The sequence below is a fragment of the Doryrhamphus excisus genome, chromosome 2, assembly GCF_030265055.1.
Source record: "Doryrhamphus excisus isolate RoL2022-K1 chromosome 2, RoL_Dexc_1.0, whole genome shotgun sequence".
Lineage (NCBI taxonomy): Eukaryota > Metazoa > Chordata > Actinopteri > Syngnathiformes > Syngnathidae > Doryrhamphus > Doryrhamphus excisus.
The window spans coordinates 28,905,654-28,913,500 of record NC_080467.1 but is presented as its reverse complement, the minus strand read 5'-3'; the positions used below and the strand labels follow the sequence as shown (position 1 = coordinate 28,913,500).

General features: G+C 36.5%; 1 protein-coding gene across 1 annotated transcript in view; it reads left to right on the top strand.

Moving 5' to 3' along the window:
* Positions 1-2,896: 2,896 nt before the first annotated feature.
* The window catches only part of LOC131105642 (protocadherin-1-like), a 148,609-nt gene continuing 143,658 nt past the window's right edge, over positions 2,897-7,847 (top strand). The window contains exon 1 of the mRNA XM_058054005.1: positions 2,897-2,911. The gene's annotated coding sequence lies outside the window, so the exon portion shown is untranslated. The remainder of the gene's footprint in view (positions 2,912-7,847) is intronic.

The window sequence follows — 7,847 nt, the reverse complement described above, 5'->3', positions numbered from 1 at the left end:
AGAACAACTTGGGATCAGTTGGGTGGAGCTGGATGAAGCAGGAGGGTCTGGGCTACGACCCGACCTCGGATAAGCGGAAGAAGATGGATGGATAGATACTCGTCCATCGGAGCATCTATCCAACGCTGAGTGTCATTGAGGTCAGTACTTCTGGATTGGAAGTGTTGGGATCACACTCCGCATCCTTCCCGGTGAGGTATATTAAGCGTTTCGGACAGGAATGTCCGGTATAGTTGGATCTTGGATTCTTCCGTGTGGGTCTGGGCTTCTTGTCTTTGACTGCTTCTCCAACGACCCGACCCCGGATAAGCGGAAAAATATGAATGGATAGATGCTCATCCGTATGAGCATTAAGGATTTTGCAGGTCTGGGATACTTGGATCTTGGATTCTTCCGTAGTGGGATGCGCCAGATGAGGTTGCTTCCCGGGGTAGCGTTCGTTGCACATGCGACCGGTTGGAGGCCTCGGGGGGGAAGATGCAGGACACTTGGAAAGACATTGTGTCTCCAACTGGCCGGAGAATGACTCGGGATCAGTTGGGAAGAGCTGGATGAAGCAGGAGGGTCCGGGATTCTTGTCTATGATCCGATATCGGATAAGCGGAAAAAGATGGATGGATAAATACTCGGTTTGGTTACTGATGTTACTGAGAATTGTTTCTAATCTTGGAAGCTTTCTTTGATTATCTTTATTGGAATGTAATTTACTATGGAAAACCATCCTCGGAATGTTCTTATATCCATACAATCATATTTCTTTCTTTGCTGACTGGCACAGCGAAGACGACCTCACTCCGGCTCAGCTGGCGCGTAGGCAGCACCTTTGGAGGCGTCAGGGCAGCATCTCATTGGCTGCCGGCAGATGTACTTCCTGCTTCAGTGGAGGCCCGTTGTAATGAGCGCTCGTGGGAATCGAACTGCGTTACCCGGGCTGCTGACACGGCCGCAGGCGGCACGGCCTCCGTCACCCGTCATGGCCGCCGCCGACCACCTCTGGCCGCGATGGCTGGGAGGAAGCAGGAGAAGCTGATGGAAAAACGTTTGATTTTACTACCATGGAATCGGGAACGCACACACATGATCACATGATCTCAATTCTAATTTTAATTGGATGGCAATCAGGAAGTTCCCGGCTGCTGTTTCACTGAATGTTTTTACTTCTTACTTACTTTACTTTGTTAATGATATTAGGAAAGCAGGAAGTGAACAAATGTAACAGTTACTGATTGTTAAAATTTTAATTTTAATTTTAATTTTAATTTTAATTTTAATTTTAATTTTAATTTTAATTTTAATTTTAATTTTAATTTTAATTTTAATTTTAATTTTAATTTTAATTTTAATTTTAATTTTAATTTTAACAATCAGTAACTGTTACATTTGTTCACTTCCTGCTTTCCTAACATCATTAAAAAAGAGATTAAAATTAAAATTAAAATTAAAATTAAAATTAAAATTAAAATTAAAATTAAAATTAAAATTAAAATTAAAATTAAAATTAAAATTAAAATTAAAATTAAAATTAAAATTAAAATTAAAATTAAAATTAAAATTAAAATAATTAAAAAACGTAAATTATATTAGGAAAGCAGGAAGTGAACAAATGTTACACTTACTGATTGTTAAAATTAAAATTAAAATTTATTAAAAAACTTAAATTATATTAGGAAAGCAAGAAGTGAACAAATGTTAGAGTTACTGATTATTAAAATTAAAATTAAAATTAATTAAAAAACTTAAATTATATTAGGAAAGCAGGAAGTGAACAAATATTACAGTTACTGATTGTTAAAATTAAAATTAAAATTAAAATTAAAATTAAAATTAAAATTAAAATTAAAATTAAAATTAAAATTAAAATTAAAATTAAAATTAAAATTAAAATTAAAATTAAAATTAAATATAATAATACATTATTGTTATGTCGTTGAACTGAAAAGCACTTTCACACAACTTTGTTATTATTACAGTACAGTATTACTACCTATATACTACAGTATTACCCCTAAAATGTATTTGTTTTCCTGTGAATGGTCGGCATAAATTCATGATTTCCTGAATTGTATATGATTCTACTGTATGTAGCTAGAACCCTAGATACGTATATACTAGATAAACATAAGTAGTAATGATCTGCGGGGTGCTTGACCTCGGTGTTGCCATGGAGATCAACGCGACGCAGGAGAACATGGGATGTTAAGTAGCGCCATGTTTGTGTGTTTTGTTGCTTTTATTTGAAACACACATCACATTAGTGTGTGTTTGTGCTGCATTAATGAACCATGATGATGCGCACACACACACACACACACACACACTTGAGTGTGTGTGTGTGTGTGTGTGTGTGTGTGTGTGTGTGTGTGTGTGTGAGGGTGGAGATTGATTGGCGCTGTTTGGCCGCCGCCGCCATGGTAACGGATGTTGAGAGCAGAGAAGCAACAATATGTTGCACGTGTTTCCGAAAAAACTGATGCTTTCGAATCATCGGGATGCGCCAGGAGCGTCTCAGTGTCGCCGTAGCAACCACTGATCTTTGACCCCCCCCCCCCCCCCCCCCCCCCGCCCCTTTTCCACCTAAGTTGAAATGGAAGTACTTCCTGTTCCTCATCGCCTTCTTTCTTCTTCTTCGTCTTCTTCTTCCTGGTGTGTTGCAGGTTGAGCAAGTGAGGACTTAATGAAGCGGACGTGGAGGAAATGTCAACATTCCCGACTGCAGCTTGACTTCCTCCAACCGGAGGTCGGAGGTCAAGCCGAGGTTTGACTGAACCCGGTCCGCTCACCTTTATTGAAATGCCACCCAGGAAGCGTTAGTGTGGAACACATCAAGCGGGGGATGGACCCTGCTTGATGTGGGGGGGGGGGGGGGGAGCTTCTCTCATGACGATGCATTCAGGGCATGTGGACAAAAATGGTAAATAGGAGCTTCCTTGCTTTGAACAACTTTCTAATAACAATAATATGATTGTATTATATATATATATATATATATATATATATATATATATATATATATATATATATATATATATATATATATATATATATATTATATACATATATTATATGTAGTTACTAAGGAACTAAGGCACATATACATTTAGAGTAGTTACTGTGGAACTAATACATTAATAAGTATTACTGAGGAAGTAAAGCACATACATTTAGAGTAGTTACTGTGGAACTAATACATTAATAAGTATTACTGAGGAAGTAAAGCACATACATTGAAAGTAGTTACTGAGGAACTAAGGCACATACATTTAGAGTAGTTACTGTGGAACTGATGAACTAATGATTAGTTGCTGAGGAACTAAATCACAACCAGTTAGAGTAGTTACTAAGGAAGTAAGACACCTGCGTTTAGAGTAGTGACTGTGGAACTAATAAACTTAGAAGCAGTTGTTGGGGAAGTAAAGCATGCACATTTAGAGTAGTTACTGAGTAACTAAGGCACATATATTTAGAGTAGTTACTGAGGAACTGATAAACTAATGAGTAGTTACTGAGGATCTAAGGCATATACATTTAGAGTAGTTACTGAGGAACTGATGAACTAATGAGTAGTTACTGAGGAACTAAGGTACATACATTTAGAGTAGTTACCGTGGAACTGATGAACTAATGAGTAGTTACTGAGGACCTAAGGCATATACATTTAGAGTAGTTACTGAGGAACTGATGAACTAATGAGTAGTTACTGAGGACCTAAGGCACACACATTTAGGGTAGGTATTGAGGAACTAAGGCACATACATTTAGAGTAGTTACCGTGGAACTGATGAACTAATGAGTAGTTACTGAGGAACTAAGGCACACACATTTACGGTAGTTATTGAGGAACTAAGACACATACATTTAGAGTAGTTACTGTGGAACTGATGAACTAATGAGTAGTTACTGAGGACCTAAGGCACATACATTTAGAGTAGTTACCGAGGAACTGATGAACTAATGAGTAATTACTGAGGAACTAAGGCACATATATTTAGAGTAGTTACTGAGGAACTGATGAACTAATGAGTAATTACTGAGGAACTAAGGCACATATATTTAGAGTAGTTACTGAGGAACTGATAAACTAATGAGTAATTATTGAGGAACTAAAGCACATACATTTAGAGTAGTTACTGTGGAACTAATGTATTAATAAGTAGTTACTGAGGAAGTAAAGCACATACATTTAGAGTAGTTACTGTGAAACTGATAAACTAATGAGTAGTTACTGAGGAACTAAGGCACATACATTTAGAGTAGTTACTGAGGAACTGATAAACTAATGAGTAATTACTGAGGAACTAAGGCACATATATTTAGAGTAGTTACTGAGGAACTGATAAACTAATGAGTAGTTACTGAGGAACTAAAGCACATACATTTAGAGTAGTTACTGTGGAACTAATAAACTTAAAAGTAATTTTTTGTGGGTTGGGGGGCGGCCGCATGCTAACATTTTTTTACCAAACTAACTTTGTGCCTTCCCTCTTCCCTCTTCAGGGACATTAGTCTAAACATTTAGAGGAGAGAATGATTTGAATAGGCCATGTCATCCTTTGCCTTTAATTCATAATTCAATTGACGTGAATAATGAACATTGTTATCGGCGTCTGGTCTCGGCGGCCGCTGGCTGGCACGAACACTCCTGATTGGACGTTTCTTACGGCAAAGCTCAGCGGAGCCACGCTCCATTGTTTCATCACTTTTCTCTTTGTTGGATGAATAATGACGAGCGTGTCGACTGTGGACGTCCTGCACGTCGCTAACGCCGTAACACAATGGCGGGCAAATCAGGCAGAGACGGCCTCAAAGTCGTGTTCTTCTTCTTTGTTTTATGTCTCCGACGTGGACGCTGAAGATGAAAGAAATGTTACGTAACTGTGAATGCGATCCAAGTACCACATTTTAATTAATTTTAATTTTAATTTTAATTTTAATTTTAATTTTAATTTTAATTTTAATTTTAATTTTAATTTTAATTTTAATTTTAATTTTAATTTTAATTTTAATTTTAATTTTAATTTTAATTTTAATTTTAATTTTAATTTTAATTTTAATTTTTTGCGGAATGTAGTATATTTATTGGAAAGTAGTGATGGAATATGACATATTTATTGGGTAATAGGAGTGTAGAGGTGACTATAGGGGTGTTATTTCATGTCTAGAGAGCTCTAATAATGTATTTAGAACAGGTTTCCTGTGTTGTGTATATGTCTTATTATATCTACTATATTGGGTAATAGGAATGTGAATGTGACTATAGGGGTGTTATTTCATGTCTAGAGAGCTCTAATAATGTTTAAAAGTGTATTTAGAAAGTCAAACAGGTTTCTTCTGTTGTGTATAAGTCTTATTATATCTACTATATTGGGTAGTAGGAGTGTAATGGTGACTATAGGGGTGTTATTTCATGTCTCGAGAGCTCTAATAATGTTTAAAAGTGTATTAAGAAAGTCAAACAGGTTTCTTGTGTTGTGTATATGTCTTATTATATCTACTATATTGGGTAATAAGAGTGTGAATGGGACTATAGGGGTGTTATTTCATGTCTAGAGAGCTCTAATCATGTTTAAAAGTGTATTTAGAACGTCAAAGAGGTTTCCTGTGTTGTGTATAAGTCTTATTATATTTACTATATTGGGCAATAGGAGTGTGAATGGGACCATAGGGGTGTTATTTCATGCCCAGAGAGCTCTAATATGTTTAAAAGTGTATTAAGAAAGTCAGACAGGTTTCTTGTGTTGTGTATATGTCTTATTATATCTACTATATTGGGTAATAGGAGTGTGAATGGGACTATAGGGGTGTTATTTCATGTCTAGAGAGCTCTAATCATGTTTAAAAGTGTATTTATAATGTCAAAGAGGTTTCCTGTGTTGCGTTTATGTCTTATTATATTTACTATATCGAGTAATAGGAGTGTAAAGGTGACTATAGGGGTGTTATTTTATGTCTAGAGAGCTCTAATATGTTTAAAAGTGTATTAAGAAAGTCAGACAGGTTTCCTGTGTTGTGTATATGTCTTATTATATCTACTATATCGGGTAATGGGAGTGTAAAGGTGACTATAGGGATGTTATTTCATGTCTAGAGAGCTCTAATAATGTTTCAAAGTGTATTTAGAAAGTGAAATCGGAGCTGTACCAAAAGTGGGATGTGTCTCTGTGTGAAAGTGTGTATTTGTCACAGACACGGGCGGATAAATGTCAAATCTGCTGTTTCGTGGCAAAGTTGTGGCATCTCTGTTTGAGAGAGGCTGGTGTGTAAACAAGCCCCGCCCGCCCGGCACGGGCCGAGACACAAAACAAGCAGAGCGCACCGCCGCGGCCTTTGTCGTGTTTGTTGGTTTCATTTTGGGCCAGTTTGTCTGCTGCCGACTGTGAAGCCCTGCGGTTGCCTCTCGCTTCCCAGCATGCTTTGCAGTAATTAACCCCGCGGCCCGCGTGGCCCCCACAAGCAGCCGTAATATCCTCATCAATATTCCCTATAGCCACCCTCATAAAAACACAAAGAAAGTTCCTCCTCCGTGCAGGAAGAAGAAAAGTTCCACGTTGGAATCGTTCATCAGAAGAACGATGACAACTGCTGTGTTGCAAATGGAATACTTCCATCAAAACTTTTCAATAAATACACCATATTCCTTCACTACCTCAATAAATACACCATATTCCTCAATAGATATATTATATTCCTGAATATAGTAGATATAATAAGACACAAAAAACCTGTTTACAACATTCTAAGTGCACTTTTTAACATTATTAGAGCTCTCTAGACATGAAATAACACCCCTATAGTCACATTTACTCTGCTATTATCTGGTATAGTACTTGTAATAAGAGAAAATAAGACATATAAGACACAGACAACCTGTTTACAACATTCTAAGTACACTTCTTAACATTATTAGAGACCTCTAGACATGAAATAGCACCCCTATAGTTCCATTTACACTCCCATTATCCACTATTGTACTTCTAATAAGACATATAAGACTTTACTACATTCTAAGTGCACTTTTTAACATTATTAGAGCCCTCTAGACATGAAATAACACCCCTATAGTCACCTTTACACTCCTATTATCCAATATAGTACCTAGAATAAGAGAAAAAAAAGACATATAAGACAAGCAAAACCTGTTTACAACATTCTAAGTGCACTTTTTAACATTACTAGAGCCCTCTAGACATGAAATAACACCCCTATAGTCACCTTAACACTCCTATTATCCAATATAGTATTTCTAATAAGAGAAAAAAGACACAGACAGCCTGTTTACTACATTCTAATTGCACTTTTTAACATTATTAGAGCTCTCCAGACATGAAATAGCACCCCTATAGTCACCTTTACACTCCTATTAGCCAATATAGTACTTCTAATAACAGAAAATAAGACATACAGGACACACAAAACCTGTTTACAACATTCTAAGTGCACTTTTTAACATTATTAGAGCCCTCAAGACAAGAAATAACACCCCTATAGTCACCTTTACACTCCTATTATCCAATATAGTACTTCTAATAAGAGAAAAAAGACATAAAAGACACAGACAGCCTGTTTACTACATTCTAATTGCACTTTTTAACATTATTAGAGCTCTCCAAACATGAAATAGCACCCCTATAGTCACCTTTACACTCCCATTATCCAACATAGTACTTTTAATAAGACAAAATAAGACATATAAGACTTTACTACATTCTAAGTGCACTTGTAAACATTATTAGAGCCCTCTAGACATGAAATAACACCCCTATAGTCACCTTTACACTCCTATTAGCCAATATAGTACTTCTAATAACAGAAAATAAGACATACAGGACACACAAAACCTGTCTACAACA